Here is a 24,029-nt window from a genome sequence, read left to right as displayed (position 1 = left end):
CATCCATCTTCGCCTTCCCAGTGGCTTTGGCTGTCCATGCTGGGATACACGGGGCCCAAGTCATCTGCTTTGGCACTACCTTGAAAAGCAAAGGCAGGACCATCCCCTCTGAGTAGTAACGGATGCCAAATGGATTACTGTCTGGGGAGCAAGCATATTCTAGACAGTTTGATTGCCTCCATACCTGGTCCACTCGACCACTTACCTAGCCTTGAGCCACAGCCTTTCCTGGACACTTCCGGGCCAGTTAAAGCCTTTCGCACTCCTACCATGACAAGAGGCAAAACTACCAGAGACAGCTCAGTTATTTTCCTCTGGTCTATATCTTCCGCAGGAGACATAAGTGGCAAGACTGCGACACCCTCACCCCCAACCATCAAACAGGACTAAATGGAGAAATTGATATTAAACAAGACTGTGAGAACAATGGAGCGGTGCACTCCCTGGACAGTATTACGTTAATAAAGAAGCTGAGATGTAGGTCTCTACCCGAGACCTACATCTCAGGTTCTTCTCTGCCGGCCCTTATCAAGGAGGCCACTGCACATTTGCAAAATTACTTTACTGAGGCCTGCGTTTTCTGTATTTAAGAACGCACCAGTTACGTTTCCAACCTACATCAACTTTGCCCTGACGAAGTTCATTCCATGAACCAAACGTGTTGGACGATGTATTTTAACAATCATATGGATTCTTAAAAATAAAGATTGATTCAACTAAGAAACTGATTAAGCTTCTTTATTGACATAATACTGTCCGGGGAGTTCACCGCTCCATTGTTCTCACAGTTCTGTTTTCCTGACTGGCGGGTGGAATCCCACAACGGCGGGTGCAGAAGCTGACTGTGCACACCAACAACCAACTGACACTCAAAATACTAAACTGGGGAACCTGCTGAGAATAGTGCTGCCTTTGGAGTCTGTTGTTGGTTATTTGTTTCATTATGATAATATGATCATAAACAAGAGATTAGCTCCCTAAAAACATCCTTCAAGAGCTGTCTCCAAGATTTTCATAAAGATTGCACAGCCGTGGGCGACAGAATGGATGACTTGGAGGTAACAATGAACTCTTATGTTGAAGATCAAGAGATGCTTGGACACAATGGAACACCTTAACGAACTGAAACCGGAGGACCTCGAGAATGGCAGTCAGCGTAACATACGCATTTGATACGGATTCCTGTAGGGCAAACGGCAAGGACATTGCGACGTTCACCGGGGCCCTATTGGTTCGCAATTCAGGGAGGACCAGCTTATTTCTTGACAGGGCACACCGTATCACTTTAATGAGACTGGCCGCCCTGATCGCAACCCTGACATTCTCACCAGGGGCCACTTCTTCCAGGAAGGACAAGGCAGCTATTCTGAGAGCAGCGAGGGGGAAAGCAGACATCTTCCATGGACACCCGGTCCAAGTCTTTCAAGACTTCTTCCCATTCACGTTTAAAAGTGATGAGATGTTAAGCCCATAATGGAGAAGCTGAGAGACTGGGGTATCAAGTACCAATGAACCCACCTCTTTGGGTTGCTTCTTCAGTGAAATGGCAAACAGAATGGTAAGGTCTCTAGTGGAGGCTATTCACATGCTCGGGTTGCCAGGGGGGAGATCACCAAAACACTTGTCTTCCCTGTCTGAGACCCGATGATTGGCGCCTGCCTTGCAGACTGTCCATAGATGGGCCTCAGGTCGCAACAACACAGCGAAAGCCCTTCAGACTGCAAAAGAGGACATTATTGAGCACCAACACAATATGAAGCAGGTGTCCTCGCAGCCCACCACCAGTTACGCATGATCTGCGTTGAACACATTCTGTATCAAGCCGCACGCCCCAAAGGACTGAATCGGCTCACTGAACTAGCTCACTCTAAAGCAGGGTTCACTAGCAAGTGTCTGGAGCTCCATGTCTTTACTACCACTTATCATTTGTGTTTTTCCCTGCAGGGTACTATCCTACTTCCACTTTCCCGGTCCCCATCCCCCTCGCTGGGCTTTTCTGTCAAAGGACTGGTGGGTCCTCACACTTCTCCCTTGATGGAGCGGTCCATCGCATTGGGCCCTGTTCGACCCTTAAATACCACCACAATTAAAACCTTTTAGATTTATCTCTATGCCTGTAGCAGGCAAATGCTTTGGCATTATAAAATCCATGAGAAAGTTCTTTGACTTTCTCCCGCTCGATTCCAGAAAGACCATTGCGGTAGCCCTCATTCTCTCTCGAGTGGACTACTGTAATGGCCTTTTGGCAGGGACCAAGAAATCCACCCGACTGAAATTGCAAAGTGTCCTGCACACTGCCGCGCGTCTTGTCTTAAAACTCCCACGCAAATCTTCTATTTCCACTGCCCTCAGATTCCTACATTGGCTCCCCTTGCACAAGAGAATACTCTTCAAAATTCTCGTCGTAGCCTTCCGAGCCTTCCACAAATCCGGCCCAGTCTACCTGTCGAGACGCTTCCCTCATTACATCCCGGGTCGCATTCTCAGATCCTCTCAAGAAAACCTCATGACCCCCCCTATATTCAACCTGAAGTCCAAAGGCGGAAAAACTCTCAGCACCCTGGCTATTAGAGCCTGGAACAGTATGCCAAGGCATCTTAGACTTCAGACGCATGAGAAACCATTTAGGAAGCACCTCAAAACGTGGATTTTTAATCTCTCTGACGACTGGACTAAAGCAGCCATCTAACCCTCCACCTCCCTTCCAGTGATCTGGTCCCAGGTTTTTACAGCGCCAAGATGCTCCCTTCGGAGCGAACGTTCGCGCTCTATAAATACCTATCCAATATCCAATATCCAATAAGGTGTTCAAAGATCAGCTAAGCTCTGCTAAGAGGAACCTCATAGTGGGGGCGACTTTATTTTGGTATGGGACACTGAATTCTACAGGAACATAGCATATTTCCAGGGTACAGGAGTCAGGTCCGGACAATACAGAGGGAGCTGGAGGATTCTGGACTGGTTGACGCCCTGTGCTTCATCCACTCAGATGCAAGAGACTACTCCTATTCTATGTACACCTTTCCTACAACCGCATTGATTACCAGTTCTTTATCCACTCCCTCCTGTGAGGCCTGGAATCTGCTTGGATATGAGACCTCTCCATACATGACCACACACACGTCAAGCTAACTGGGACACATTGTATGGGCACAGCACACAACACTCCCCCCTTTGTGAAGCATGCGTGCTTGAAACTTACCTCACTGAGGAGATTCGCCCCCTGGAATGCACAGACAAGCAACCCTCCCTAATATGCACCAAGCGGCTACTAGCAACCTTGGGGGGCTAAATCCAGGCACACCGAGTTAACAAAGCTGAGCGATCACTTCTGACACTTAAAAATATTACGAATGGGGGGTAAACGGGCAGTCAACCCACCCCTTCACACTCTTCCAATGCACTCGCCACAGCTGTACCCTACGCCCTTGCTCATTGCTCTAGCGGGGTAACCCCTGGCTATTCACCTAAGGCAGACCCAAGCCATCACAGGTAATCCCTTCGGGGTGTAGGAAAGTTCCCCTTTTTGACAGGCTCACCCCCACTTTTTGCCGTGTGAACAAAGGGATTTCAAATGAAAATGCACTGCGTTCCTGGTGCTACAGCTCTTTCAACCTGTACAACGGTTTTCTTCAATTGGCAAAACCTTTAGCACACTCCGTAAATCCCTAGTAAATGGTACCCATGATATCTAGGGCCTGATGTACTAAAAAGGGCCCCTCAGGGAAGCAGCATGATTGTGCCACGCTAGGGAGCCCTCGCCAAACACATGCAGGGCTGCTATCGCAGGCTGCGTTTCTCGGTGCAGACCAAAGTGAAAACACAACAACATGTCACATCCCTGTGTGCCATGTCCACTGCCATTAGTGTAATATTTGTAGGCCACCCCTACAGCAGGTCTAAGGCAGGGGGCTGAATGTTACATGTGAGGGCATATCTCATGTACTGGTCAGTCTTAACACTGAAAGTACAAGTGACGAGGGAAGCATTTTAGAACATGTGCTGGACACTGGTGAAAACGAGTTCCCCAGCTACATGAAGGCTTCACTGAAAATAAGGATGTTCGGTATGAAACATCTTATATTGGTAAACCCACATTGACGCCATTGCTGGATTTACCGATAAGTGCACCCAGGGGGCCCCCTGAAAACTAGACGTTCCCCCCTGAAAATCTACCAGGCTGTTGTGTATTTGCCGACTGGTTTCGGTCAGCCTGCCATCTGATATGCTGTTCTGACCTCCTAGGGTGAGGACATTTGCTCTTAGCAGACCTAGAACAAAAGCATTTCCGGGAAGAGGGTGAAGAATCCCCTCCCACAGGATGATATGCTGATTAGCCTCCTTGGGCAAGCTAAACCTTTGGAATGACAATCTGGCTCTCCTCACAGGAGAGGAAGTCAATCCCCCCCCCCCCCCCCCCCCCCCCCCCCAGCCAGAGTCCCCGCAGCACCTGGTCAGACAGGAAAATTAGCCAGGCTAGGACCAACCCCAAGTGGGCTACTGTGAGGTGAACAGGATCAGCAGCCCATTGGTTTCCACCTCACGTCCTCCGGTTTCCCATGACTCAGGATTTAGGGAAGCCCCTGGAACCCGAAGAAGCAGATCCTGGTGGCCTAAGAGGAGAGCGGACAACAAAAAGCAACAAAAGCTGAGAAGAGAGAAGCAACAGCTGACCCGGTACTAACCCATGCCGGCCTGTCTGCTTCCCTCTTCAACTGCGCCAAAGTTGACTCATCCTGCAGCTGTGACTCCAGTAAAATGGGAGGACTGCCTGCCTTCGAAAAAGACTCAAGACTTCCTATGAACAGATTACTAGTTCTAAAGAATCTAAAAAAAAAAAAAATTTAAAGAGAGGACCCAGAGGCCTCCTGAAAACAGACACCCAAAGCCACCACTGCACACATCGGCTCTAGCCCCAATTGAATTGGTCACCAGTGCCAACAAAGTTCCCCAGCCCTCCGGAGCTTGAGTCCACCATAGTTTCACCTCTCCTGGACTCCCAATGTTGCCTCCAGCCTCTGCACACAGGGCCTCTCAACTACAATTGCTCTGGTGAGGAAACCCCCCCCCCTTCTCCCAAGGACACCCCTGCACTCATCGACCTCGGAGAAGAAGACCAAAAGGTGTCCCCCTGTCCGCAAGCATCGTAAGGCCTGAGCCCACTTGCAGAATCAGCCAGACTAGATTCCTAGCCAGAGCCTAGTCTTTTTAGAGGGACTGATCACAATTGAAATGCATTAAGCTACCGACACGGACAGCTGATTGTAAAGAAGGTCCAAGCCGCAGATAGGAGAATACTTTAAGTAAATAGTAGAAATACAGGTGCGCCCCAGGGAGCAGCTGCAACGAAAGACTGCTCCAGTATAACTGACCCCCAACATACAAAAGATGAAAGAGCATACATTCTAACCTAGCGTCATATACATTCTAAAGAGAACCTAACCACGAGTCTTAAAGGCATATAATACAAAGCAACATAACACATCCCCCCTCCTTCCAACAAAAGAATAATGAGGAGAGGTAACAAGAAAAAAAAAAAACTGAAGGAAAATAAAGAAACGAACAGAAACAGCACAACACAAAATAAATATAAAAGTTCATTTTGTCACATAGTCCTTAAGCCAAGAAGGTAAAACACTTGTTCTTTTTCCATTTCCACGCTCCAGAACACTGGAACCACCACCACCGTCACTGTTAAAGTCATTGTTAGCACTTGTACTAACAACCTCTCCTCCCTCCTCACAAAAAGACTGATCAACCAGAGGAGTCATATCAACAACTCCATTGGTGTCTTTCCACCCCAGCCATTTGCGATTGTAAACAACTGTTGTCAAAATGGTCCTCAATCCATTCATAATTATCTTGGTCACATACAACTCCATCACACGCATTACCACACTGCTTAGGATTAATAGCGATGCTTTTCATGTTCCACACTATACCATCACTCAACCTCACCGCATTTCTCAAAACTTCAATTATTTGTTTTGGTGGTTCAAAAACACTTTCACCTTTAGGTACTTTAAAAGGTTTCCCGACACGCACCCGATCTCCTACTCCAACTTCCACATTCTTTGTGCCAGTGATCATCATAAAACTCTTTACTTTTAGCGTGGACCATATCCAGATCACTCTTGACCTTAGCTGGAGACTATTCTGTGACCTTCCCCTTAATCAACCAACCTGGGTTAACTTTGCTTCTCGGTAGTCTGCCTCTCATCATAACAAACGGAGACAATCCTGTACTTGCCTGCAATGTCGTCGTATAAGACCACACATTCTTTTGTTAATGGCTGCCTGAATAACACCTTTGATTACCCTATTAAATCTTTCAACTGTGCCATTTCCGCTAGGATTGTATAAGGCCGTAGTTTTATGCTTAACACCACACTTTTGAAAATAATTGCCTGCCAAATGTGAAAAAAACTGTACTCCATTATCTGTCAGGATACAAACGGGTAACCCTTCCATTATAAAAATTCTGTATAAAAAATTCAGAACAGTATGTGTATCCACCTTATCCACAAATCTCACGATAGGCCATTTTGAAAATAAATCTATAGCAACCAAGCCAAATGCCTCCCTTTCAATAATGGGGTATCTCGCTTCAGCAGGAGAAAGTGCTCGAGGCAAATAAAATAATATTTTCCTTTCCTTTTCCATCTTTTGGGGATAATACCGCCCCCAGGCCATTATCACTCGCATCTCTTGTCAAACACTCAACATACGGATAAAAACTTGCCAATGCATTAACATTCTGTAAATCTTTTTTGATCTGATCAAAATCATCCTGGCAACATTTTGTCCACTCAAACTTCACGTTCTTCTTCAGTAGGTTCCGAATATTAAACACCTTAGATGCAAAATTGCTCACAAATTTCGCACAATATTCAGCCATTCCAATAAAAGCCCTAACTTCTTCTTTTGTACTTGGTGCCTCAGAACTTACAATATTCTCAATCAAAGCTGGTTTAGGTCTGATCCCTTCCTCACTAATGATGTGACCCAAATAAGATACACTCCTTTTACTGAATTTACACTTCGACAATTCCACCGTTAGTCATGCTTTTTCTAACACCTTTAAAACTTGTCTTAACTTTGAATCATGTTCATCCTGGTTCTTAGCAGCAACCAAAATATCGTCCTGGAAAAACGAAACCATATCCATTATCCCTAGTAATCTGTACATCAATCGCTGAAATACAGCCGCAGCTGATGCCAGCCCAAACGGCATCCTTTTAAACTGATAGCAACCGAAAGGCGTGATAAAAGCCGTGAGACTCCTAGATTCTGGCTCTAACTCCACCTGGTGATAAGCGGCAGAGAGATCTATAGTCGAGAACCAGGTGGCACTCTTTAATGAAGACACCATTTTGTTGATCTTTGGTAACGGAAATTTCTCAATAATTATATTATTATCTAAATGGCGTAAGTCTATGCATAGAAGAATCTTGCCGTTCGGTTTTCGTACAACTACAATTGGACTAATCCATTCAGACGCCTCAACCTCTTCTATGATCCCTTTAGCTAGTAGGCCTTGCAACTCCTTTACTTCCTCTCTGATCAACATGGGGATGGGTCTCGCTTTATGCACCTTAGGTTCAGCATTAGCTTTGAGGAATATTTTATACTCAAAGCCGTTCAATCTCCGAAGCACTTCACCAAACACTCCTGGAAATTCTTTACACAATATGTCACTCAACTTACTCATCATCCATTACCAAAACTTTTTCAACACTGTTCGGGTCTAAAATTATGTTCAAATTTTTCTGATCAAACCACCCCAACGCAGATGGTCCCACCTTTGACACATACAATTTACCTCTTGTGCTCCTTCCCTTGAATAAAAAAAGGTAAGCCACCTATAACCCAGCATTTCAATTCTATTGCGAGTATAACTAATGGGGCAAATATCTGAAACATTCAATTAATTATCAATTTTTCCTACAAAACTTTTCCTCCAAACCTCCTCATTGACGATCGTCTAAGGAGAACCTGAGTCTGCATACACTTCCACTACAACACCACCCAATGAAATGTTACATAAGGGTTTGCCCTGTAAAGACTTTTCCGATATATTAATTACACAATTTCCCCTCACATTTTAAATACATTCAAATCTTTCTCCATCTAGTTCCTCAATCTCCTCTTCCTCATCCCAAACATGCTTGACGTTACTTCGTCTATGACATCTTGCTAAAATGTCCCACCAGCCCACAGATTCCACATTTCTTTCCCAAAGCAGGACAATTCCTACTGAAAGCCAAATGTTCTTTACTGTCACAACGGTAACATCTTCTTTCTTCCTTTTTTGTCTCTTTATTTTGGCATCTAGTAGGCTGACTTGTCCCTTTTCCTTGCAAATTTTGCTGATACCTAGTCTGATTGGCTTTGCGGCTGCTGATACCTGGTCTGTGATTGGCTTGGAGGTTGAATTTTACAAATTGCCAATGAAGCTTTCTCTTGTTCCGTTTCTTTCACCACCGATGAACATCCACCAGACATTTCTGCTTTTCTCATTATGGCTAATACGTCATCCAATGGCGCATCGCCATTCACCCACAGACGATCTTGTAAAGTAGAATTATTGTTATGCATAACTAATTGATCCCTTATCAACTCGTCTTGCAAATCTCTAAAATTGCAGTCGATCGCTAATTTTTTCAAGTCATCAATCCATTTATCAACAGTTTCTGGCTTAGTCTGTTTCCTTTTAAAGAACTTATATCTAGTCACTCCAATACATACTTTCGGTGCAAAGAATCTGTCCATATCTTTAATACAATATTCAAAAACATCCAAATTCGAATCCTCTATTTTACTCATACGTGAATGGGTTTTTAATCCAATTGGTCCCAATGAATGTAACAAAATTCTCTTTTGTTCTGGTTTCATCTTCTTCCCTTCATCAATTGCTTTAATATAGTTTATGAAGTATTCTTTCCACTCAATCCACTTAATACTCGGTTGTGTACCAGTAGCCCAAAATGGCTCAGGAGCGCTTATAGTAAAATTTTGTTGCGCCATCTCACACTCCTTATTTTCAGTAGTGTCTCCTCTTTTCATATAATGATACTCTTTCTTAATTGAAATTACAGTACATTCTCCAAATGACTTTAAATTTGTAAATAATGATACCCCCCCACAATCTCACCTGTATTTGCTCAGAGTGCTCCTATTTCTTTTAATCTCCGTTAAATATTCAAATTTTGAAGCCCTCCAAAGTTTGTTTTATGTCAAGAAGATCCTTCTTCCTAACTCCGCGCTGCTCCGGTGAATTCCTTACATTAATATCACAAAATGGCCACCGCGTAAGGTCACGCTGCGTGACCTTGCGTAATTAATTCACCTCCTCTGATGCTTCCGGCGTTCTGAAAGCAACCCTTCCGAGAGTTCTGCAAAACCTCTTGCGTACCATCCATGTCGAATCTCTACCGCTGCTCGAAAGATGCAGCCGAACGGGAGACTCAACGGATACAATGCTCACAACCAAACGAAGTCTTGCTGTGAGGTAGGTTTTACCCGAAATTCCAAAATTATCACGGACCTTTTTTTAATGAGGTGCCGATGTTCCGATAAACATATGTCTTTCATTCTGCCATAAGAAACGGTAATCCAACTGTGATTAGATATCTGCATAAATTTCAATAAAAAGGAATAAAAGTCAAATGTACGGGTCCAAATCCAACGTCGCCAATTGTAAAGATGGTCCAAGCCGTAGATAGGAGAATACTTTAAGTAAATAGTAGAAATACAGGTGAGCGCCAGAGAGCAGCTGCAACGAAAGACTGCTCCAGTATAACTGACCCCCAACATACAAAATATGCAAGAGCATACATTCTAACCTAGCGTCATATACATTCTAAAGAGAACCTAAGCACAAGTCTTAAAGGCATATAATACAAACCAACATAACACTCATCGTCTTAGCTTGGAAATTTACTGCTCCTCCCATAGCTTTGGAATTCCATGGCAATTCAGAAACTGATAGTAATAACAATGAAGGAGTGCCCCCTGAATGAGAGGAAAAAAGCAATGTGTTTTCTCCTATTAGGTATGGCTAGGTAAGCACAAAGTGCCCCAAACCCGTTAACTGGACAGTAGTAGTCCTTTAACCCCTTGCATGCTGATGACGAACCCCAGCCGTCATGCACTACGGTGCTCGTGTGCTGATGACGGCTGGGGTTCGTCATGGCCCGCCCCTGTTCATTTGTTTACAGCACAGGGGCGGAAACGGGCCAGCAGTGAAGGGGTTAAGAAGACCCCTCACTCACGAACCTGGTTGGTGACATGCTTCATCATTGGGGTCCCACCCCATAGGCCGAGTGCCTATAGGGTGTGCTACGACACCTGACTACAGTGGAGCGGGATATTGTTTCTTTTTTGTATGTGCTAATTACAAATGAGTAAAGGTATATTAAAAAGGGCCAGTACTACTCCGTTCAAGACTTTATTCCTGAGCGTCTGGACCCTAAATAAAACTAATGTGGCACCCTTGCCCAATTAGGAAGGCTTTGGTGTCTCGAGAAGTGTGATATAATAAAAAAAATTAAAAATAGCTAAGTGTGCTATGTGAAAAAAATTATAAAGTAAACTAGGTCTACATGTTTCAACCAATATGAAAAAATTCTCTGGTTTTCGTCAGGGCTGTGTGATTTACAAGGGGAGGTACGCACACGCTAAGGCGCGCCCTGTCCACATGTAATTTATAGACCACAAATAAGGGTCTGAATGTAAAAGTGTGTCCAATCCTGGATTCAGGAAAAAAGACTTAAAGCAGTTACTGTCGCTTCCTGGGCTTCGGATGAACCAAGACGGCGATTCTCCGTCACTTTTGGAAAGTGGTCATCTGTCGGTAAAACCTACTTGGTTACCGTGTGCGAAGCCCCGATGTTACAGACCCTTATTTGTGGTCTATAAATTACATGACACCAAAGCCTTCCTAATTGGGCAAGGGTGCCACATTAGTTTTATTTAGGGTCCAGACGCTCAGGAATAAAGTCTTGAACGGAGTAGTACTGGCCCTTTTTAATATACCTTCACTCATTTGTAATTAGCACATATAAAAAAGAAACAATATCCCGCTCCACTGTAGTCAGGTGTCGTAGCACACCCTATAGGCACTCGGCCTATGGGGTGGGACCCCAATGATGAAGCATGTCACCAACCAGGTTGGTGAGTGAGGGGTCTTCTTAAAGGACTACTACTGTCCAGTTAACGGGTTTGGGGCACTTTGTGCTTACCTAGCCATACCTAATAGGAGAAAGCAAATTGCTTTTTTCCTCTCATTCAAGGGGCACTCCTTCATTGTTATTACTATTAGTTCCGGGGACCAGGAGTTCCCACCTCACATTTGTATATGTAAATTCCCTTACTCTCCCTCTTGTTAAAAACAATTCATAAACTGACCCATAAGCTCTCTTTTTCGGACAAAGTTCACGTCTCTGGTAGCCCTTAAATTGACTAAATGTACCGGATAGAAATCTGTTTTTTCCGCCCAGCCTTTGTGCCCTCTAACTGTCTGACTATGATTGGAGGTGGTTTTGAGGGAAGCCAGTCTTTACTGATGGATCATGTCGCAGAGAGTGCTGTTGGTCCTGGAGATGCTCCCACGCACTCCTCTCTATGTCAGCATTGCTTCTTTCGCATCACAGCAGGAGACTTGTTCACCAAGTTTCAACTTATTATCCGCCCCTGTGACTTAATGTTGGGCGGTTGGCCTTTTGTTCTTAAACCAAGGCACAGGTGTGAAGGGGTTCCATAATTCTTTCTGATGCTTAGAGGCTCCTCACTCACGACTGTGGCAGAGTAGAAAGCAAGGGTCCCCACTCCTCTACCTCTTAGATAGTAATTGTATGGAACGGGTTTCTTCCAATTCTTTTTTAGCGGCGCGCACCATGATACCCAATGGCATACTTCATCAGCGACCTATCTAGCCATTAGCTTGCTATGTGACCACTTCTGCTGCAGCCCTTCCTTAACATTGTATTCGGCACTGCTGTATGACGTTACAATGCATGCTTTTACCCAGCATGCCGCTACAATACAATTTTTTACCCCAACTTGCTGTCGGGGTGCGCTGGAGTTTGGAATAGTATAATTTACTATTCCAACTCCAGTCTGTGCAACAGTAGGAAAGATGTTGGGAGTTATATCCAACCCATTATACCCTCCTACAGCAAGCCATTTTCGCTGCAATGGCATGCGGGGTAAAAGCATGCATTGTTATGCATGCTTTGTAATGGTTGTTTCCCTTCCGCCCATGTATCGACATTTGTAACTTGTAAAAATTTGACATGTTGTTGTAATACTTTGTGAAAACTCAAATTTTAAAGAAAAGAAGGCATCAGACCAGATATGATTTACAAAAATTGAAGACCCATATTAGGTCGATGGAGTCACTATGGCAATGCCATCAACAACATCTACAACCCTGGTGGCGAAGGATGTTGTTCGCACATGCCTAGTTTGCTCAGCCAGCCTAAAAGCTGATTGGTAACCATGAAGTGGAAAATCCTAACATTTGGTCAATAATATCTAACAAAAGAAAGCCGGTAACCATGAAGTGGAAATACTGACATTTGGTCAATAATATCTAACAAAAGAAAGCGTAAAGTAAATAGTTTTTTACAACATGAAAACACAGTTTAATGACTGGTGGCATCGACAACAGTATAAAGCTATCATATAATTAAAAAACCTTCCTTCAAGACTTTTCCCACAAGTAAGCACTTTCACCACACAAGTGAAATAAGCAGCCTATACAATAATCCTTGTACAGATGTACCACGTACTGCAACACAAAGGCATCTATAAAAGGAAATCTTAATCTCTATCATGCAAAACAAATGTAGCTGTCGCACAAGCAGTCAGACAGTAGTACCCACGACTGTATACAGCAAGTTGAGAGTTAAGAGACCCATGGTGCTCCACCCCAATGCCCTTTTCGGGAGCAGATCACCCTGCCTTAAAACACAGCAATGTTATTATGCTGAAAAGACTGCATAGCTTTCTTTAACAATAACTCTTAAGTTCCGCTTCACTGTTTTTCAGACAGGGTTGACACCCGTCATAATTCAGATGACATGAGTTTGATTCATTTGTACTTATAATTAATTATATGCTAAACCATATATACTCCAACAACTGGCATGACCTGTTGGGGCCTACCCTTTTCCTAATACAGCCTATTTGATTTTCCCTCTTACAAGATATTTACCTATATAAATGTCATGAGCCACGAGTACATGACACTGATTATTGCTTTCAGTGGACGTAAAACCTTGTCTTCCTCACATTTATGACTAACATGTTCACTAAGTACATCAGAGATCCCCACTCTTCATCCACTGAGATACGGAAATAGGAATTCTCCATTTAAGTAAGGCAGCCAATACTTTGATCAACCAAGCGTGCAGTGTTCACCAGAATTACTAACACAACATGGGTTATCATTGTGAACATGATGATATGAAGGCTTTTCTATAGACTTAAATATCCATGTTCCGTGTTTTAGACCTTAACCCCATACAGATGATCACCACTTTGAAATCTGTGGCTGCTCCCATAAGGATCAACGAACTCACCTCTTGGAGGTACATTTTTCCCCAAAGTTTTCTATCCTAGTTATCAAAGAACGACCACGTCCTGATGAATGCACCTCAGAACTCACTGGAGGGTGCTACATGGGCAGAAATATGTTTATTTACTCTTATCTTATAGGCCAGTGCTGGGAGGGGCCCCGCGATGAAGCATGCCACCTGACAAATGGGTGAGGGACTTCCATCCACAGTATAGGAGTACCTATGGCTCCTAACTCATACAAAATATTACTCTCGGCAAACAGCAAATTTAGTGCATATTATATGCTTTGGGAGGATGTATACCCATTGCCTTACCCTCCCCACTCTTGTGATCATACTGTCAATATTGCCATCAATTACTTTTTAGGTTTGACTTATAATAGGAGCTTACACCATTTATGGCAAAACTATACATATATATATATATATATATATATATATATATATATATATATATATATATATATACACATATATACACACACACACACACACATCTAAACAGAATGGGAGAAAAAGGTGAACCGCCTTTCTGTCAATGGTTACTAACTCTAGAATATCGAACGGCATATAAAAGAGCAGACAGATGGATCAGCTCCCTCGTCCGTCACGGTCTATTTCAACACGTTCAGGGCCAGCCTGCAGGATTTGATATCGAACTTGTGAACCACAGTCAGTGACTACATTGTGCCCGTTAACTTAGGACTTCAAGAGGCTCAGGAATCACTGTACAGGTTTCTCTGCTGCTAACACTGTTTTAAATACCTTGACTGTGATGCAACATAAGTTTGCGGCTGTTGAAATCCAGTCAAGTAAAAGGAGCACTAGAAATGTTATTATTAATCAATAGGAGCTCTCCAGTCAACGTTATACTATCAGGGCATGCTCTATTGCGAGGTGTCTCCTGGTGAAGGCTCCTTCAATTATCTCCTAAAGCACACTATTGAGCAGCCATTCCTATCCATATAACCTCTTGGGCTGGAAAAAGCGATTAGTTATTAGGCCAAAAGGTGTCGCACAAGCACAAAAAGCTTCAAAATGTTAAAGAATATTAGCAGAGTGTGCTGCTTACGGAGGCATAACTAGTTATCAAAATCAAACAAGAACCCAAAACGTGATTTAATAGACTTACTTAGCTCTGGTTGATGGTGCAGGTCCATTTAGTCTAAAGAATATGATCACAACACTTGTACAATCACAACGGCACTAACCACCATACAAACATCGCATTGCTTTCCAAAAATTCTTACTGCGATACATTTCCTAATTACCTACAAACAGCAACCTATGCTTCAACATCCAAATCTGTAAATGGCTGCAAAACACGCCCTCACAATGTATGTGCCAACTAAACCACGTCCTCCGTTTCACAAAACACACTGTACAATGACCTACACAGTCACTCAACTAACGTGATGCCCACCAATACCAACATCGACTAAAAAAACATCTCTTTGACAAAATCTACATAATCCGAAAAAATAAGACAGCCCTGAATTTTGCAGAACTTTTAATGAACGCTTCTACGTAGGAAATCCGCAATCGGCAGCAAGCTGTGTGCAACATGGAAAAGAAAGTGTAAGAGATTGAAAGGCGGTTGGTGCTGCGGCGGGGAAGAGTTCCAGTGGTTTCAACAGACTGCAGTGAATGCGTGCTCCAAATCAAAGGACCTCACCCATCAGCCAGCCAACGTGGAGAGTGGCCTGCATAGCCCAAAAGCTGGCATGAATGAAGGGCTGGCCTCTGGGCCGCCACTTCACGAACACACTGTCCACCAGACCACCACCACCCAACCTGCCAGCAGCGCGAGGGTCAAAGGACCACGTCGGCGAGGATAATCCCATCACTTTCAGGGCCGCTTTCCCGGGACAAATTTAGGAGTAACCGTTACTAAAATGACCGACAAAGCCTACAGATAAAAAGAGGAGTATACTCAATGCGCCCCATTCAGAGGGTAACTATGCCTCTCAACGTAGGACAACAGCTCTACACCTCTTATGGATCTCACCTTGCAGAGCGGCCGAGCGCGAACACTCTTAGCCCCGCAGCACTCTTTTCTCCTCCGATTACGGACGTCTCAGTGAGACTCGCGCTGCAGTCGCTGCTCTTCTTCCGCTCCCTGGGTCTCGCGCCGTTCACTGTCGCTTTGTTGTCGGCGCTGGCGCGTTGCGTTGACGGCGCGTGTATTGGAATAGGGAGAGGGGGCAGAGGAACGCCCCGCGCGCCACCGTCCAACCGTCGCGAGAACAGGCTTGACGTCTTAAAGGTGCAGTGTTGCTTATTCCTTGCTGCCGTCTGTCTCACACTTTTGCCCGCTCCGAAACTCCGTGTGAGCCCCCCCCCCCCCCCGCCCCCCTCGCCAGCTAAACCCAAGCACTAATGTCGCCACAAGTCTCGCAAGCCAGGGCAGTAAACCAACGTGCCGGTCTACATGGCAGCAATCTCTACGGCCGTCCTGCACAGTACGAGTTCACATGCACTGTCAAATAGTCGCACCCTAAACGTTTAGAGAGAAACGTGTAATAAAACTTTTAAGCTGGAAATCTAAAACTTGTTGAAAACAGTACTCAGCTGTCAAAAGTAAATCCTATTTAATAGACAAGTATACATTTTAATTTTAATTTGGGATCACACACTATATACATTCTTTTATGAAATGGCATTGTGTTCTTGCAGTTTTATAAAGCCGAAGGCATTGGAGAGCTTTTCATGAGCACCAGTTATATTACAGAAACACACATTCACAAGGCATTGATTGTAGGTCTAAATGCTGGCCGCTTCCCGCATGTTAGTAAGTACTTCCTAACAGTCCCTCAACGTAAAGCAGTACAAATGTGGGCATTTTTAAAGCAACACCCAAAACCTAGTAATTTCAACCATGTTTATTTACCCTTCTCTATCTCTCTCTCTCTCTCCCCTCAGTAACGATTGCATCATCAAGACCGCGCCGCTCCTCAGTAAAGAAGGAAAGTAGATATAGAGGAAGGACTGAAGCATTTTAGTTGACGTGGGAACGTGGCTATTCTCCGCAGCTTCTCAGCTGCTGATAGTGTTTATAGGAACTGTTCAGGCGAATGTAAACCTTTTTTTTCGTTAGTATCATGTGAAGAATTTTTAATTCTATAAAGATAGGGGCAAGGACTATGTAGTAAGGTCTATGTAAAACCAATATACTGCAAAAATCAAAGCAGCTAATCAAAACAGTAAAACATTTGCTAACATTCGTGACAAGAATTTTCAATTCTATTAAGGACACTGCACCCGAGATAACCAGGGGGTTGGGATCAAAGACTCCAGCTGGAACCTTGAAGGTCCTCTCCTGGAATGTGGCGGGTATTGCCAATAAACTAGCTACAAACGACTGGGATTCCTTAGTAGGCAGCAGTGACATTTGTCTCTTCCAAGAGACCTGGGCCAGGGAACCCCTGTGTAGAGCAGGATACACAATGTTTGAAATTAAAGCTAAGTGGAGTGGTAAAGAGAGGCCCTCAGGTGGTTTGGCGGTCTGGGTAGCCAGTCATATTGGGTGTAATGCGGAGAATGTACCTACTTTCTCGCAGGACATACAATGTGTTCTACTTAAATGGCCCAATGCCTTCAATTTGGCAATTATTAACGTCTACTCTCGCCCAGTTAGTGCGTCCATGGAATCATCTACACTCGACGATCTCTCGTCATTCCTGGGTCAACTCCCCATCGACTGTAAGATAGTGATGGGGGAGATTTTAATTGTCACTTTGAACCCTTGGAAGGTTTGAAGGAGGGTGCCCTAACTGATGAAGAGGATTACTGGGGGGTCCCGCCATGTCAATCCCCCCCATCCCAAATCTTGGTCCCCTCTTGCAGTGCAAATTATGTCCCTAACACTAAACTTTGAGCTAAGGGCTTGTAATGGGCGTACCCCTTCTGACACCCCTTCATCATGCACCTTCAATAGGAAGGACCATGAATCGCGCCTGGACTACATTTTTGTAGACACAGGCTTGTGGTCCAAGGTACAGGATTTCAGGGTCATTGAAAGAACAGACAGTGATCATAACGCACTTTTATTAGACATGGTGCACCCCTCACCTGCTGCTGGGCCACTATCCGCCGATCCCAGCGAAGACCCGGGGAATCTGGTTCTTAGTTCCAACAGACGTAGGGTAAGATGGGGAAATTGGTAAACTCAAAAGAGAGTATAAGTAAAATCTATGAACTAGCACTTCCCAAGCTAAATGAAATGGACGGACTAATCAACCAGCCTAGACCCCCAGATTTTAACGAGAAACTAGCCCAAATCCATATAGACTTAGTGGGAACCCTAGGAGAGGTTTTTTACCCGGTTGTAGTGCCAAGGAAGAAAAAGACTCGAACCTCAACCTGGTACAATTCCTCTTGTAAAAAGATCAAGACAGAGCTAATAGCCATAATAAAAGCAGGTACCAATAAGGGTAAGGTAGCTGAGCTTAGGCGGAAATACAGGGAAGCCATGGCACAAGCAAAGTCTGAATGGGACTGGATTAGATGGCAGGACCTCTCCCTAGCACTAGAAGCGAGGGATTCTAGAAAATTTTGGTCTTTGGTTAATACCGGCTCAGGAGAACCAAAAACTGCAGTGGAGCCAAACATAGCAGCTTCCGTCTGGGAAGCCCACTTTAGCAAATTGTACCAAGATACCCCTGAATTTGCTAACGACGTGGCCACTGATGTCCTACCTGACCCTGTCGTTGGACTAGAATTTACTCTGGGCGAGGTAGTTAGTGCAATAGAGAGACTGGCGTTAGGGAAGGCCCCGGGACTTGACAGATTGCCTGGCGATCTTTTTAGATACCATCCAGAGATCTGGGGCCTGTACCTCCTTATCCTCTTTAATTCCATCGCGGGAGGTATGGAGATCCCCTGTACTTGGCTGGGGGTAGAGATAGTACCTATCTTTAACAAGCATTGGAAATGCAATAGGTCTCGCATTAGAAAAGTTGAAGCTATTGATTTTGTAAATGACAAATTTTTTTTATGTGTTGGTCTTGAAAATAGCAAAATTAATAGCTTTGTCATTTACAATGCCAATACTTTTAACTTTTTCAAATGTGACACCTATAGCATTTGTAATGCAACATGTTTTGTATGTACGTGATGTACAGGAGGAAAAACTCAAGCAACCCCAGGTGGGTGACTAGGAACCAACTGGCTACAAAAGGCCTGAAAGAACACATGGCAGAGGTACACATGACTGGATAAAAAAGTTAGAGACTTGCAGTTTAGCAGCCTCGAGTTTCAAGTCTAATGAACGCGTGGCGTTCAGCTCTGTGCTCATGTACAACCCTTTTATTTAAAAGCCATCTCAGCAATGTGTGAAATATTCGCAATTATAAACACATTTGAGACTTAATAAAATATTGGTCAAATACCTTGTTAAATTTTTTTTGTTGTACTTTATATTTGCTTGGCTATATACATATATACAAGCATGTACTCCGTCAGGTAGGCATGGCTGTGGAGAGGTCAGTAGCACGTCAGGCATCGGCAAACTAGGGATTAAGGCTGTACCCCAACAGTACCAACACCTATGCTCCATCTATGCACTTTAGCACTCTAGACCCAGTTTGGCCCGGTGCAATCAAAAGCAGCTTTTTACTTAGCTGGCCGAGTGCAACTATCCTCTTGTATATATCCCTGTCAGCACCTAGTGATGTCACTGTTTCATGGCCCGTTCTGCCTTTATAAATCAAGTACAGTGACTGTCCACATACACTGCACAGCTCTAGAATCCCTATCTGTAATGTATCCTCCCTTATTTAGTATTTTTTGAAAGTTGTGTGTGTGCATGACCCAAGGGAATCGCAGCGCTATACAGTACACAGAAGGTGACAATCATTACAAATGTTGATTAAGGAGAAGGTATGGGGTGGCAACAGTTTCAAGTTACAGAAGGTCGTTTATCCAGAGCTGCTGACTTTGAAGCTGGGGAACCAGGTTCCAGCCTTGATGTCGGCTCAGCATCTGGTGATTCTGGGCAAATCACAATCTCCCAGTGCCTACCAAAATGAATGTGCCCTTGGGTAACATACTGGTGCTCATGTAAAGTGTTCCAATACCTTCGAGTTCGAGCCATATAAATCTGACAACAAATGAAACACAAGGGGGTAAGGCAACAGATTAATCACCAGGAGGGGCATCCCACTGCTCTTCATACAATAAACATACAATCGGTTTGCACTTTAAATATTTTTTGTGCCATTTTTGTGTTAAAATTGTTAATATATTGGCTGGTGTTGGAAGACATAAGGGTGTGCAGTGGGTTGCTCTGTGGGAAAATATGTCTGGAAGATGTATGCACGCTGTGAAGCAGTAGTAGCGAGGGCAAGTTTGAGATGGAAGTGTGTTCCTTGTATACCTACCAGGACTATGAAACCGCCTGCAGCCTGGACATGCCCTTCCACAAAGCTGGAAAGGAAAATAAAGCTCTTGGCAGACTGCGTGAGGACCGAGGAACTTCAGCAGAACAGAGACTGTAAAGAAGTGACCAAGCTCTGGAAGGTTTGAGGGCAGGACCGGGCGGCATGGAAAAATAAACATGCGCAGATGTCGGTCAGATTGGGGAATTAAAACAAGTTAAAACGGTGAGCCACCGTTATCAAAGTAAATGCGCGCATGGTGTACTGCAAATGAAAACAAGTAGCTCAATAGGAGTGGTGGGGGCGGGCACAGAGAGACAAGGGGGGAGTGGTGCAGGGGACACAAGGAGGCACTGCAGCTTCCGCCCTGCACGCTCCCACAAGCAAAACGAGCCAAGACAGAGGGCATTGCTGTGGGGAGGGGGAGGAGAAATGCGACACGTCAGGCAGGGGAGGGGGCGGGGCGGGGGTGTGGGAGGAGTGCGGCTGAGGGAACAGAAGGAAAATAAAGCTCTTGGCAGACTGCGTGGGGACCGGGGAACTTCAGCAGAACAGAGACTGTAAAGAAGTGACCAAGCTCTGGAAGGTTTGATGGCAGGACCGGGCGGCATGGAAATCGAAAACATGCGCAGATGTCAGTCAGATTGGGGAATTAAAACAAGTTAAAACGGTGAGCCACCGTTATCAAAGTAAATGCGCGCATGGTGTACTGCAAATAAAAACAAGCAGCTCAATAGGAGTGGTGGGGGCGGGCACAGAGAGACAAGGGGGGAGTGGTGCAGGGGACACAAGGAGGCACTGCAGCTGCGCCCTGCACGCTCCCACAAGCAAAACGAGCCAAGACGGAGGGCATTGCTGTGGGGAGGGGGGAGGAGAAATGCGACACGGCAGGCAGGGGAGGGGGCGAAGCGGGGGTGTGGGAGGAGTGCGGCTGAGGGAACAGACGGCGATTTGGTGCTGTGCACGCGCATTGACCTAAAAGCCACGGGCACAGCACCAAATCTCCCAGTTAGGTAAAGTCTGTTTAAGACGCTATAGTCTCGCTCTCCTCAATGCGCTTGCGCATTGAGAGGCGAGACCTAAAAAGGGCTCTCCTCTGCTCCCAGCCAACTACAGGCCGATCAGCCTTATAGATGTGCCCCAAAAATTATTCTCTTGCCTTCTTCTGGACCACCTTCTAGACTGGATGGAGGAAAACGAGATCCTGAGTCCCCTCCAGGCGGGCTTCAGGAAAAACACGTTGTAACGACCGGATTTTCGGACCAGATAGAATCAGCTCACCAGAACACCACCAACCCAGCCGAAACGCAACCACCTCCCTCCTCAGGACCCATCTATCCAGGCACCTGGGTACCTACCTGAGGATGGGGAATTAGCAATATACAAGCTCATATCATCAGAAACACCACTAAATCTATAGGGATTACTAGGAATACTCACTGATTACTAAGGACGTCCATGCCCTACACCACACTCATACCTTATAGTCTCGCGGCAACTCAGACCCAGACTATGCTACCCTCCTACTCATAGTGAAGGGGGCAGTTCCAATAACTTACCATTACACACTGACACACTCAGTGCTCTCTCAAGCCACAATCTTGTGGGTGTACACACTGACCACAATCAGTGCTCTCACTAACGACACTTTTTCTAGAGGCGATCTCATTACACACCGTATCCCCCCCGGTGCTCTCTCAAGCCACAATCTTGTGGGTATACACACTGACCACAATCAGTGCTCTCACTAACGCCGCTACACAACGACGATCACTTTCCTATGAATACCTTCAGCTCTCTCTCTCTCTGTTGGGAAGTTTCTCTCACTATTCACTAGGGGATTACTACAATATTATGGAATGGCCGAATTACACGGTGTACAACTTATTCTCTATTTCAAGGGCTCCTTTCTCCCTCATTATTCAGCTACCACTCGCTTGATCAGGGGTAGCATCTGTTCACCGAATGGTACCTGACTAGAAGACAAGGTTACCTTTACTGTATAAAAATAAGAGGTACACACTATATGCAAAAGTTATTCCCCAATTTAAGCGCCCCTCCTCCCTTTTGATCCATCAGACAGCATCTGGCTAGAATAAAGGTTAGCTTTATCATAAGAATAACACATGCACACTGGTTCACTAAGAACTGGGGTTCCTTTATTACAATAAAAATAACAATATAACACTATACTATAACACATAGCCTGAAAAGAAAAAGGGGAATAGACACATACACAGATCTGCGGGGTCTCTGTAAAGCTTTATTACTATGCCACATCCACATGTAACTAACAGGGACTGTAAATAGACTGCACACCGCTGAAAGAAAAAGGATTAGCAACACAATAGGGACAAGGTTAATGTTTAAATGTAAAGCAAACTGATTACAGGACAAATATCACCTGATTAGTATGAAGTCTTGCTCTAGCTGTCATCTGGGTTCCTCTCTCGTCTGTGCCTTAGTTCATCTCAGATCCTCCCCTGCACTCTTGGACACGCATCTGCGCTGATCACTCTGCACTGGATTCCTCTCCCCCATGAACTCTCTCCACCTTCCAGCTTCAGCCTAATAGTTTCTGCCGCTCTGATAACCGTTTGCTCCACTAGCTTCTTCACTCTGTATGATTATTTCAGTTCCAATGTCCAATTCACTCCAGCTGCTCCCACAGACTAATCCACGATATAACTTCAGTCTCTTCTAAAAAGGCATCACTTCAGACTCCAGCTGATCACAACTCCTTCTGATAAGTAACTGCTTCTGACTGCTTCCTTCAGTTCCAAACATCATCTCACTTTTCTCTGTTCAAAACACCATCTGCTCACAACTGCTTCTGACTTCTCTCTCTGGTTCCAGCTCACTGACTGTCTGTCTGTCTTCTCTCTGTTCCAAGCATCTTCTTCTTTCTCTGGCTCCAACTGTCTCACTGACAAACTGACTAACTGACAAACTGACTAACTGACTTCTCTCTGTTCCAAGCATCGACTGTCTTCTTCTCTCCTCTGCTCCAACTCAACTGACTCACAAATTGACTAACTGACCAACTGTCTTCTCTCTGTTCCAAGCATCGACTGTCTTCTTCTCTCCTCTGCTCCAACTCAACTGACTGACTCCGCCTCTGCACTTCACTAATATGGAATGCTCTCTCCTCATGGAAAGTTCCAGCCAGCAGCCTCCTCCCACCGATTCCATGTACCAGGCTCCTTGCTCTAGACGCTCCCACAGTGACCAGCTGCTTGTTTCGTCTAGAGACTTGAGCCCAGAGACACTTCCTGATTAGATTCAGCTCTGGCCGGTTCTCTCCAATTTGCAAAGGGCAAACAACACCTCATAACTAAAACATCACCTTTACCCTGCAAGCATCTCAGTCTGCAGGGACAGAAAGCAAAATGGAGTCTCTCTAGTTCTGGGCCTTGTAGGCCTGAGAAGGATGAAATAACACTTAGCTCTGTCAGAGTACCTACACAAACCATACCAATATGTAATATAAAGTCAGGACTACTGGATCCACCCTCTACTATAGGTAGGATGATGAAAGGACACATAATTATGTCAAAGCCAATAGGCAATAGATGGATTAGAGTCAAGAATAAGGGATCTATCATCATATAAAGCAGCTATCCTCTAGTTTATGCTTATAGGTCTGGCAAAAGGCCGTAAAAGGACCAACACAAGGCAAGAATAGAGATTCAGGATGGTAGCAAGCTTAAAGTCACCATCACTCAGAAATAGAGCCAAAAATACGGTCACTACACACGTCCACCATGGATCAGATCTTCCGCCTCGTTCTCCTCTATTGGAAAACTGTGAGGATCAAGGGGGGAGGCTGTACATGGTGTTTGTGGACCTGAGGTCCGCCTTTGATTTGGTTCCCCGCAAGAAACTATGGGTGGTCCTAAAGGAGCTGGGTGTTCCTACCCATCTACTACATACCATAATTAGGCTCCATGACAGCAACTTTGCTCAAGTTAGGTGTGGGAGGGATGGAGCGTTGTCATCTAGGTTCCCGGTTCTAAGAGGGGTAAGACAGGGTTGCGTTTTGGCGCCAACCCTGTTCTGCCTTTTCGTT

General features: G+C 44.8%; 1 protein-coding gene across 4 annotated transcripts in view; it reads right to left on the bottom strand.

The window, feature by feature from the left end:
- Positions 1-16,545, bottom strand: part of G3BP2 (G3BP stress granule assembly factor 2) — a 235,108-nt gene extending 218,563 nt beyond the window's left edge. The window contains exon 1 of one of the 4 annotated variants that reach the window (XM_086961512.1): positions 16,474-16,545. The gene's annotated coding sequence lies outside the window, so the exon portion shown is untranslated. Of the gene's footprint in view, positions 1-15,591 lie in introns of all 4 variants that reach the window. The other 3 variants (XM_086961510.1, XM_086961511.1, XM_086961509.1) reach the window with 3 other exon arrangements.
- Positions 16,546-24,029: the final 7,484 nt, after the last annotated feature.

This window comes from Lissotriton vulgaris, chromosome 3_1 (assembly GCF_964263255.1).
Source record: "Lissotriton vulgaris chromosome 3_1, aLisVul1.2, whole genome shotgun sequence".
Classification (NCBI taxonomy): domain Eukaryota; kingdom Metazoa; phylum Chordata; class Amphibia; order Caudata; family Salamandridae; genus Lissotriton; species Lissotriton vulgaris.
Note: the sequence above shows the minus strand (reverse complement) of the source record. Positions and strands in the feature narration are given on the sequence as shown.